This window comes from Mauremys mutica, chromosome 5, assembly GCF_020497125.1.
Source record: "Mauremys mutica isolate MM-2020 ecotype Southern chromosome 5, ASM2049712v1, whole genome shotgun sequence".
NCBI classification, from domain to species: Eukaryota; Metazoa; Chordata; order Testudines; family Geoemydidae; genus Mauremys; species Mauremys mutica.
In genome coordinates this window covers 120,346,863-120,359,326 of record NC_059076.1, presented here as the reverse complement: position 1 = coordinate 120,359,326, position 12,464 = coordinate 120,346,863, and the positions used below count along the sequence as shown (strand labels likewise).

At 41.1% G+C, this 12,464-nt stretch overlaps 1 protein-coding gene across 9 annotated transcripts in view; it reads right to left on the bottom strand.

Moving 5' to 3' along the window:
* Positions 1 to 12,464, bottom strand: part of SORCS2 (sortilin related VPS10 domain containing receptor 2) — a 489,498-nt gene that overhangs the window by 134,844 nt on the left and 342,190 nt on the right. Inside the window, exon 1 of one of the 9 annotated variants that reach the window (XM_045018309.1) lies at positions 6,155 to 6,207. The exons of the other annotated variants lie outside the window; for them this stretch is intronic. The gene's annotated coding sequence lies outside the window, so the exon portion shown is untranslated. Of the gene's footprint in view, positions 1 to 6,154; positions 6,208 to 12,464 lie in introns of those variants that run through there. 9 annotated transcript variants of the gene reach the window in all.

Here is a 12,464-nt window from a genome sequence, read left to right as displayed (position 1 = left end):
GGGCAAGGGGTTAGGGTGCAAGGTGCGGGCTCTGGCCAGTGGGCACTTACCTCAGGCGGCTCCCAGAAGTGGGTGGCATGTCTGGCTCCTAGGTGGAGGGGGCAGGGGGCTCTGTGCACTGCCTTCACCTACAGGCGCTGCCCCTGCAGCTCCCATTGGCCACAGTTCCCAGCCAACGGGAGCTGCAGATCCAGTGCTCGGGGCAGGGGCAGTGTGTGGAGCCCCTGTGCCTACCCCTGTGCCTAGGAGCCAGACATGCCATCACTTCTGGGAGCCACAGGAAGCCTGCCCTAGCCCTGCTATGCTGCTGACTGGACTTTTAGCAGCTGACCAGAGCCGCCTGGGACCCTTTTCGACCGGGCGTTCCTGTCAGAAACCTGATGCCTGGCAACCCTACTTATATCTCAAAGGTATTGAGTTTAATCCTGTTATTTCTATTGTGGTCCTTGTCCCAGGGTTGATAAAGCCACATGCAGGAGCTCCAACTACTGAGGAAGGAGTAATTCTAGTAATATCTTGTTTAACGTGACCATTTAAATAACTAACCCTTTTGCGTAGTGAAGCTATTTTTACAAACAAACGGCTTGCTTAATCACTGCTGTAACTAAGCTGAAGTTAATAGAGACACACCAGGGATGAAACTGGTCTGTAACATCCTCATATGGCTGAACAGTGCTCTCTGTGTTTGGATCAGATAGCAATCTCTGACTGGCTTTGCAAAAATAAATGCCAGTCAATTATCTGCATTTCCTTTTTATCTCAGGATATTACTTTGACTCAAACCTAATAAAAGTTGCAGCTGCTGTCTGTCTGATTGCGTGGACTTCATATAGGGCTTTCAGTATTTTTGTTGCAGAATCTAATAAGAATCAAACTCCTTTCAGTTTCTTCACCCTCAAAGCCTGCCTGAATCTTACAACGTGGCTTTTGAAAATGGCATTGTGAGGTTCCATTTGTATCATGTCTCCAGATCAAACATACTCAGCTTGTAAATAAAAAGATTATTTTACTAACCACTAGCCCAGCAAATGCAACATGGAATTTCAAAGTCCAGCTGTGTTCTTTCTGGCTCACACATCAACAACAGTACAAATTTTACAATCAAAACAATTAAAATATTCAGTTGATGATGCACAAGCCAGCAGAGAATCCTGATCTCTCTCCCATAGTTATGGTGGCTCTGCATTGCAAACAAGAGTGAATGGCAGTCAGCAGTGGAAGCAGAAATGACAACAAATACACTCAGGGAGCATCTATTGAGAACATAAGAATGGCCATACTGGGTCAGACCAAAGGTCCACCTAGCCCAGGATCCTGTATTCCGACAGTGGCCAATGCCAGGTGCTTCCAAGGGAATTACCAGAACAGGTAAGTGATCAACTTACCACTCCATCACTCATTCCTAGCTTCTTGCAAACTGAGGATAGGGACACCATCCCTGCCCATCCTGGCCATTGATGGGCCTATCCTCCATGAACTTATCGAGTTCTTTTTTGAACCCTGTTATAGTCTTGGCCTTCACAACATCCTCTGGCAAAAAGTTCCACAGGTTGACTGTGCCTTGCGTAAAGCACAATGGTATTTTTACTTAAGCCTACTCCACATTAATGCTGTAAGTCAATGTAAGTTACGCTAGTTAAGTTATGTACGTTACATAACTTAAGTTGACATAACTTACATTCACTTAAAGCTCTTCCTTCGACAAAGCTTCCGCCTCTCGTTGAGGTGGATTAATTAAGTCGACATCAGAGTGCTCTCCCATCAACTTATTGTGTCTTCACCAGACCCATTAAATAGATGCAGCTGCATTGATCGCAGCGGTGGCAATTTAGTGCATAGTGTAGACAAGGCCTCAGTCACTTTTTGGAGTAGAACTGCAGTTTAAAAAATAGGACTCCCTGGTAAACTTGCACAGATACAATAGCTGAACTGAGCTTTTATTGCCTCTGTCCCTCAGCAAGAAATTTGTAAATAGATTATTCACAAGCCCAGATTCAATAGGATATGTAAGTACATGCTTAACTTTAAGCACAGGGAGCATTCCCATTTACTTCTACACAGACAGTCAATGGGATTTTTCGTGTGCTTAAAGTAAAGCATGAAGTGCTTTGCTGAACAGAGAGAGACTTATAGGCTCAAGCACTTTGCTGAATCAGGGGCCATCCTGCATACACCTCTAGCACTAAACACTAATTCTTTTTCTCAGTTTTAACAAAATATTTCAACAGTATGAGGCCAAATCCTGCTTGCCTTATGCATGTAACTAGTCCATGTAACTGGAAGTAAGCAGGATGTAGCCTCTAACCAACATATGATTCACTGATTTTCTATATTGTTTAATTGTATGATTTACATGAGAGTGTGAAATATGCAATTTTTATGTGAATCTATAAGGGGGGGATTATAGAAATGTTATCTTTACAAGTTTTACCTCTCATTCTCATCACATCTTAATGTCTTTTTTCCCCTCTTTAGTTGTCTATAAACTCTGAGTAAAGCATTTTGTGATCCCCTGTAGGGACACAATATTCAAATAAAATGCATTTAATTGTATAAATTAAAGCAGTACTGGCCGATGTGCAGCTCATGGGCCAAATATGGTCCCAAAAGAGTTCTATACTATAAAATTGCATTTCCTTGATCAAGATGGAGCACTGCATACCAGGACCAGTATTCTACATGGGCCACACCTCGGTATTAAAGCTGAATGCAGCTATAATGTGCTTCCTTGTGTGGTTCACCAGCTTCCTCACAGGTTGCTAATGCAATTCTCAACTGGGCAATGTTTGGGATAAACCTCTATGAAAGTAACTGTAGACAGGGTTGGCTGATACCTAATTCACAATGATGACTATATCTACACATTATTTAAAAACAAAACAACAACAACCAAACCACACAGATTGTTCTCATTATACTCAAGATGAATTTCTAAATACAAAGTTTGGTGAACGAACATAGTAAGATACTGAGAGTCTGAAACATATTAGAATAAGCCTATTCTCTCACAGACAAAAGAGAAAGTAAAGCTGTCATCTATATCGTAAACATTCATTTGTTTTCAAGATAAGTTATTACAGTTCTGTATCATGTGTCAAACACTGATTTCCATAGGGGTATGTGGTAATTAAAAAAATACTGTTAAAACAAAGATTGTTATTTATAGATTTTATGAAGACCAGCAGACTTTCGTTCATCCCTTTGAACCTACTCTTGTAAAGCTGTCCACCTGGCTAGATCTTTGGCAGGTTTTAAACTAAACAATAACAAATCAGACAGATTACGCATTTATGTAAAAATGATGTTGGAGGGCCAAAGTTAAAAGAGTAATTCTAAGTTTGGTCACCCCTGGTATGCGTAGAGATTGTTGTTCCAAACAACTGTCCTAAAATCTGATGGGAAATCTGGCAAATCTCAAGCAATCCAAGGCGGGATAAGGCTGGGTTAGCAAGGCCTAGCTATTAGCACCATTCCCCATTATATTCCTGGAGAAATGTCTAGAAGAGTTAAATGTTAACAGGGGAAACATCAGTTCCCATGGGCATATGCTCAGGTATTTGTGTAGGAATTATGACATATAGACAGACTCTTGTTTGGCTCCGCCAAACATAGCACAAAACCTATGAGGCCCACATGACACAGAGGCAGCGGCAGCTCCAGGCACCAGCACTCCAAGCGCGTGCCTGGGGTGGCAAGCCGCAGGGGGCGCCCTGCCGGTCGCCGTGAGGGTGGCAGGCAGGCTGCCTTCGGTGGCATGCCTGCGGGAGGTCCGCCGGTTCCGTGGATTCAGTGGCAATTTGGCGGCGGGTAAGCGGAAGCTGCGGAACTGGTGGACCTCCAGCAGGCGTGTCGCCGAAGGCAGCCTGACTGCTGTGCTTGAGGTGGCAAAAAAGCTAGAGCCGCCCCTGCACAGAGCTCACATGAAGGGGCTTCTACAGGGTTGAAAGAGTGAGGGCATGATGCCACTTAGGCTCAACTTCTATCCATCCACGACTTTTGGTCATTTGCAGCATTGCCAACCCCACGTGTCCAAAAATCAGGAGGCAGATTCCAGCTTTTTTTATGAAACAATGAGGGCTTGAGACTTCGAATGTTTTTAAATGAAAGATGAGATTCTCACCAAATAACTTGCTTCCAGGAGCTGGACTTCATGAAACACACAAATATTGTGAGACACTTTATACAATTGCAACTGCTGGTAATACCAAGTTTGAAAGAGTTCTCTGCACCCTTCATAGATAGTGTAGGAGGGAATGATTTGCCCAAGTCCTTAGTTGAGCAGTATATACAATATTTGTCTCTCATTCTCTTATCTAAAAAGACCAGAACTACTATCTTCTGTTTTTACACACACAAACACACACACACACACCCCTCCCTCTGCTAGTATACTGGATATCCACATCACTAGTCCACTAATACATAAAGACTCACATGTACCCCATGACTAGTACAGTTTATTGAGGGTGATATTCCAGATAAAATATTACACACTCATTGGGCACTTTCCATAAGTTTTGATTTTTTTTTCAAATGGGACAAGTAGCAACAGATCTTCCCCTTAGCAAAAGATCTTGTGACTGCTTTGTGAATGTAACTGGGACATACTGTCAGGAGAGAAGATTCAAATAGTGACTGCTGATGGTTTTAGCTCAAAATGAATAAATACTTTCTTGAATGGCTTTGGACCCAGAAACCAGAATAGATTTTAATCACTTCTAAACTTCAATTAAGCTTTTCATAACTTTTTTTTATAGCTTTTCATCATTCTCTTTGGAATCCTCCACTATTTCTCAGTGAAACTATAAAACTCTATTAAATTATCTCTGACTTTTCCTCTTAACCTTATGGCATCTAAATAAGCAACAAAGACACTTAGGTATGTATTCATCTCTTGATGTGCATGCATAACTCACATTAGCATTAATTGGAGTTATGTGAGTGTTTCAAAGAGAGAGCCTGTCATTTAAATTGTCAGGCAAGCTATTAAGATAAAGTATAGACTTGTGTCACAGTCTTGGAGTGCAGCAAAAAAAAAAAAAGAGAGCTATAATGTAAGTGAAAAATACTAACATGATTTCTTGCATATGTATAGGGCCCTACCAAATTCATGGTCCATTTTGGTCAATGTCATGGTCATAGGATTTTAAAAATCGTAAATTTCATGATTTCAGCCATTTAAACCTGAAATTTCATGGTGGTGTAATTGTAGAGCTCCTGACCGAAAAAGGAGTTGTGGAGGGTGGGTGGGTGGGTGGCTGGGGGTGTCACAGAGTTATTGTAGGGGGGGTTGTGGTACTGCTACCCTTACTTCTGTGCTGCTGCTGCTGCCCAGCTCTGAAGGCAGCACAGAAGTCAGGGTGGCAATACCATAATGCTCTTACAATAACCTTGCAACCCCTACAATTACCTTTTGGGTCAGGACCCCCAAGTTGAGAAATGCTGGTCTCCCCATGAAATCTATATGGTATAGGGTAAAAGCACACAAAAGACCAAATTTCATGGTCCATGGCAAGGTTTTTCATGGCCATGAATTTGGTAGGGGCCTACATATGTAGTAAAAGATGTGTAATGAAGGATTTAGACTCCTGTGTTTTGCTACCATTACTTTCAGGGAGAAGACTGTGAAAAAGAAATATAGAAGTAAAATTTACTTGGTAGCGATATTGCCCAGATCACCAACATATAACAGAAGATCAATTAAGCCCAAGTGAAAGCCACTGGGAAGATCCATAGAAGCAGCAAAGAATCCTGTGGCACCTTATAGACTAACAGACGTTTTGCAGCATGAGCTTTCGTGGGTGAATACCCACTTCTTCGGATGCAAGCAGTCTTCTTTGTTGCTTCTACAGAACCAGACTAACACGGCTACGCCTCTGATACTGGGAAGATCCAGTTGGTCCCACATACAGTGGACTGCTCCTGTACAACATAAAGTGGCAAGAGCACAGCACGGTGCTGTAAAAAACCAGAAGACAGACAGGCCCTCCCTCAAAGTTTACAGTACCATGCCCAGGTCTCTGCACTGGCACATGTCCGACTTCAGGATTGCATTTGAGCAGAAGACCTGGAGGAGTGAATAACAAAGACTGATTAACTTACTACTAATAATTATTTATGGCTCATGTTATGTTACTAGCCATTGAAGATGCACCTCATCAGAAGAGTGCTTGTTATTCAGTCACAGCACAGCACAGTCCAGTCACCGGGACGCGTCCATCATACAACAGCAGTTTTCAGTAGCTATGTCAGTCTTTGTTTGCTAAGTAAGACATCATTATTACCTAGGTTAAAACACAGCATATATCTACCAGATCTGAGAGTCAGGGGGGCATGTTAAGAAAAATAGGGAGATGCAGGGGAAGAACCTTCCATACACAAGAGGCAGGATGAACTGAGCTGTACTGATGAAGTGCTTTGTTTTTTAAACTATACTGTGGTTGGATATTAGAAGAAAGGCATTCCTTAGTGGGTTGATTTTAAGGCTGAGATGCAGAAATTTCTGAGAACTATTCCCTGTTTCGTCAAAGATTCAGTGTGGTTAACTTTTCTGTGTCTCAGTTTCCCCAACTATCCAGTCAGAATGATAATACGCCTTTACTTACCTCCCGAGAATATTGTGACGATGAGTTAATGTCTGTGCAATGCTTTGAAAAGCTAATTGACTCTCATCTAATTGTTTTAAAGGTGCTTTTTAAACACTCTTTTCTCAGGTCAAAACTCCCACTGAACTCAAAGGTGTTAGTCAATATAGGAAAGAGTGCTGAACAGGAACCAGGGTGAGGGTTCGACATACTGTACTTCAGCACTCATTTCTGGCTGATGATGTAACACCTGATTCAAAGCCCACTGAAGTCTGTGGAAAGACTCCCACTGACTTCCCTGGGCTTTGAATCAGGCCTCCAATGATCAGCCTAAGATGGAGTTATAGACTCATAGACTTTAAGGTCAGAAGGGACCATTATGATCATCTAGTCTGACCTCCTGCACAATGCAGGCCACAGAATCTCACCCATCCACTTCTATAACAAACCCCTAACCTATGTCTGAGTTATTGAAGTCCTCAAATTGTGGTTTGAAGACCTCAAGCTGCAGAGAATCCTCCAGCAAGTTACCACAGGCCTCCCCACTTCCCTTCCCTACATATAGCCAACGTGCAGTACGGTGTCAACAACGGCTTTTGTGGGAGGAAGGAGGAGCTGGAGATTATTCTGGATTTGGTCCCAGCACCTGGCAGCCTTAAATTAACAAAAAGACCCCCACCCCCACCCCATTCATTAGCATTTCTACAGGTCAAAACACAGTAAATAAAAAGTGTTGGACCTCTTAGTATTACTCCATCTCTTATTTTTATCTTAATAATGTTATGATTACGAAGGGCCAACAGTGTGATAGGTACATAAAATGCTTCCAGTCTGAACATAACTGTAGTAATCATCAAATTCTCAGAAATTGGACCAAATGTCTCCAAATTCATACTGCCAACCCTCACACACACACGCGCGCTCTGGGGCAAAAATGCCATCTGCAAACCCTCTGGTTCATTGGAAGTAGTGGACAGTAGTAGTATCAGGATGTTGCATTCGTGGAACTAGCAAATTTAATCCCTGATCCCAGAAAGATTTAACATATATGCCTAACTTTAGGCACAGAGTAGTCCCATTGAACTGCGGAAGACTAATGCAACATCTTGCTACTACAACTACTGCTATCTACTACTTTAAATGAACCATCGTGGGTTTCCAGATGGTATTTTTAGCTAGACTTTAGTAAAAAACATTTCACTTGCACTATAATTGGAGATACTTTGAGAATGTGTTTCTAGGACTTCTAACAGAACAAAACATGGCTCCATTCAAAATCTGAACTCAACATAAAAGTTTATCTTAATTAGCAAGTCTAAAAAAACCCCCCACCAAACAAAAATACATAGCACATGGGTAATCCCATAACATCTGTATAACATCAGCAAAATTGTTCTTAGCTGTAATTCCAGCACTGATTCTCTATTACCTCTCACAATACTCAAATGAGAGAGTAGTTAAGTAACATGAGGAATGATCATGAGGAATTATCTATGGTCTTGCAATAATAGAGCTTTCTGTTGTAAACAAGGAAGAGAGAGCACTTGATTCATGTGGTTTTATAAAAACAAAACCTGAAATATTCTAAAATTAAAATAACTAATATTCTTTTGTGTTATAAACCAAGCTTAAAAGCAACACTTTTAAAATATTTTAAATATTTCAGACCCTTCCTAATAAGATGCTGAATGCTGCCCGTGAGGTGTTGACCATCTTCAAGTCCTATTGAAGTTTTTACATTAAAGTGAACCCCTATTGAAGTGGCTATTAGGATTCCATCCTGCAAAGTGCTGAGCACTCTGGCTTCGATATAGCAAAGCATTTAAGAATGTGCCTAAACTTATGAGCTGTACCACTGAGGTCAATTAATTTCCATTAATGGGACATTAAGTGCCTTGGACTGGGGCAAGAGTGCTCAATACTCTGGAGGATCCAGCCCTCAGCGATGACATAGCTTAAAACTGCTGATTAATGTGCCTCACATACCATACTCATTGAGTTTTGGAACTAACTGTTCTTTGTAACAAAATACAGATTTCCGGACAGTGGTTAACAGTTCATCAGCACTGCAGCCACATTCTCAACATTTTTCAAACGTAAGTAACTAACCTGTCTATTTTTGTTGTTTTTACAATTTACATTATTTATGTGTTATTAGATGTGCTCAGTTGATGCAAAAATTACTCTCGCTCCAGGCTCCAATTGTAAATGAGATGTTGTTTCTCAGAGGGCATTCATAAAACACACAAAATGGACTGCCATGGGTTATGATTTTTATCTCAGACGGTATGAAAGACCTGATAACTCATGAGTGGCACAGCTGAAATGAGTTATGGACCCCTTACTCCCATACAAGTGAAAAACAATATCTTAAGAATCAACCCAAGATAATTCCAAGCAGAGAGAGGAATAAAATGCCTTGAAGGTACAAGTTTTATTTTGCAGGATTTCTCCTGTGGCTGTCCCTAAATCACCCCTCACAAACCCTAATGTTATTGATGCATTTGTATCAGTTGTTTTACGTTAACAAGAGCTAGAAAACTGGCTCGTGTTTGTTTATTGAATTTAGTAAGTGCCCAGATGCACTCGAACCCCCGCCCCATATTTATATTCCTTGATACTGTGTTATTGTTACACTCTAGTTGTTCATAGCTTCTTCTAGAGCTCTGATTTTCAGTTCTATAGAGCTTTTTATGTTTTCTTGAGGGGCCTCCTGCAAATTTTTAAGTATCACAGATAAATCTCAGGAGGTCATTCCAGAAGAGTAGCTGATTTCCAAGTGAACTGTAATTAGGGAATGTCAATTATATAAGGTGGGACTGTTAAGACGTGCCCCTGAGAAATCTACTGGACTTACACAAAACCAGGACAAAAAAATCAAAGGCCATTTGAAACACTCCTCGTAGGGCTAATAGAAACCGTGTAGAGCAATTTAGTTAATCATTCTGAATCTGACACTACTAGCTGTGCTATTTATTATGTAGTATCAACAGTGTGCTAGACACTTGTGATGCGCAATGAACCTTACAGGGCTCAAGATGTTAACATGAGCTGGTAACCAGCTAGAATGGTAGCACATGAAGTGTGCTAGAGAGAGAATGAACATCTAAGCTGGCACTCCCAGTCAACCCAGTAGGGCATGCAAGCACATTCTTAACTTTAAGCACTCTAAGCACTTCGTGTAAGTGGTTTTGGGTCTTATGGGATGTCTACACTCCAATACAACACATGTGGCTGGCCTGTATCAGTTGGCATGGGCTGCAGGACTATAAAACTGCAGTGTAGACATCCGGACTCAGGCTGGAGCCTGAGCTCTGAGACTGAGGCCTGAGCTCCAGGACCCTCTCCACTCATGGGGTCCCAGGGCTTGGCCTCCAGCCCAAGCCTAAATGACTACACTGCAATTCTACAGCTCCACAGCCCAAGCCCTGCAAGTGACTTGGGCTAGTCACTGTGTTTTATTACAGTATAGATAAGCCATATTTAGACTCTAAAGGTGCAAGATAATTAACTTCATTTTACATGGGTATCAGTGTTGGACTAAACTTGTATGTTTCTACAGCATCATATTATGGTACTCTAAGACACTGCAATGTAAACAGGGGTACAAGAAAAACAGCAGTCCTGCGGTTCTCTTCAAGGTCAAACACTGGCACGGCTACTGGAAGCTGTGTGAGTGAAGGGACCATCTAATGTATTGGGTGTATAATTTACGTATCTAAAAACAGCAAAATCTTATATCATCCTGTTACGTGGGGTAAAATATACATCTCTCTCCCAGCTGGTTGCCTTTAAAACGCAAGAACTAAATTGGATAGTGTTTCCACCCAGGTTTAGTCTAAGTCAACAGTTTGATTAGTAATGGCAGTGGGGGAGGCATACCATCAATTCTTGTCACAGTAGGGGGAATGTTCTATAACCAGGTTTTATACTTCTCATAGAGTACGGACATTCTGCACGACTTGAAGAAATAATGAAAATTAGATTGCACAATGGAAATGGGCTAATTTCTCTCTATATATTGGAAAAGAAAGAATGAGAGGAAGACCTAACATCTCCACAATTGGTTATGATTTCCCAGATGGAGCGGGCAGACATTAATCTTTTAAGTTTGGATTTTTTGCACATTATTATAATTCAAGTATTTGCTTTACAGATCCCACCTTCTCCCCCTCCTCTCCAGTTAAGAATGCATATATTTTCTGCCTCAGGGCATCACAAAGCACAACAACAGTGTTTTCCAAGCAGGATACTGCATGCAGAACAAATGACTTCATATGTGTCTTAATCTAATGAAAGGACACAACAGAAAGTGGGGATTGTTTGGCTCTAAATCTGTTGGCAGCAAAGACAGCACTAGACTCTAAGGTCTGGATTTGGCCTGCAGTCCACCTATTGACTACCCCTACTCTAAGGGGAATTACAGGAATAGCAATAATTAGTTTAGCATACAATGAATAGAGAAGAAGAAGACAGGAAGGGAAGAAAGGCAGTTTCCATGGCTAAATATTTAGCATATGGGCGTTGAACAAGATCTCAGTGTCTTTATGCGGGGGAACCAATTGTTTTTGCTCTCCCAGCTGGGGACCATATTTTCACTTCATCTTCACAGAATACAATTAACTCTCACTGAAATAATCTGGAGTGAGCTTCAAGAGGATTCTCCTCTTCTCCTTGCCAGGCTGCTTGGGGAAATATAATGCATTTATTTTATGTTTTATAAACATTTGAGCTTTGTGATGTGTCCTAAGTGTATATGTATTTCTGTTACAGACGCTCTTTCTCCTACCTGCCCCACCACCCATGGGGTTACGATACACTAGAAACACTAGAAAAAGCCAGTCTCATACATTTTATTTGCTCACATATTTGAATTCTAGGACCAGCGCTCTCCTGAAATGTAGAGAAAAGTACAAAAAAGGTAGCTGGCACTGGGAAGAAACCTGACTGGGGTTTTGAGACCACTTCAGTAAGCACCTCCTCCTGTAAGAACCTATATGATGGTTTAGCACTAGCTAAATATTACACAGTCCTTCTCCTCTAAAATACAGGGTAACATACGCACCTTAAGGAAAGAGCTGACGTAAGCCCGTACCATGTAATGCACAACCGATTTTGTGATTTATTGGGGCACCAAAAGCATGCCTTGGAAATATAATTATTAATTTCCACTTAAATTAAGCTACATCTCACTTATGTAGGCTACAAAGCTTAATTATAAAAGCTTTTTCTAGTGAAATATTTTCCCTTATCTTTGATATCCAGTCCAAATGGACTGGAAAAAAAGCCCTTGAAGAACAAAAAGGAAATGTCTTTTAAAGTAATTTTTGATCCCATCAGGCTGAATCTCATTAATAAAGAAAGGATTTCACTGGAGAATAAAGCTTTTACATTTAACAGCATTCAGTGCTTCTGTCTCAGATTCTAGCAGAACTGTAAATAGCAAACCTTTCATAGATTGCAAGGCCAGAAGGGACTGTGGTGATCATCTAGTCTGACCTCCCATCTAACACAGGCCAGAGAACTCCAAAATAATTCCTAGAGCATGTCTTTTAGATCAGGATTCAAGCTTGTGCAGCTCTGCAATGCCCACTTTTTTATAAAGATAGGTTTTTAGAAAACCTACAAATCTGCCAAGAGAACTCCCTGTTCTGATTCTCTCCGTTTTCAGATCAGGTGGTATTGCTTAGAGCTAGTCACAAACAAGTTGCCTCAATTTTTTCAACCAAAAAACGCTGTTTCCTCAAAACAGAAATATTTTATGTAAACGTATCAGTGTTGAGGTCCAGGGTCGGAAGAGAGAAATAGAGAGAGAGAGAGAAAATGAAAGCGACAGCACACTCCTATTGGAGGTGTTTCAGTTTGTATAAATAATGAAGT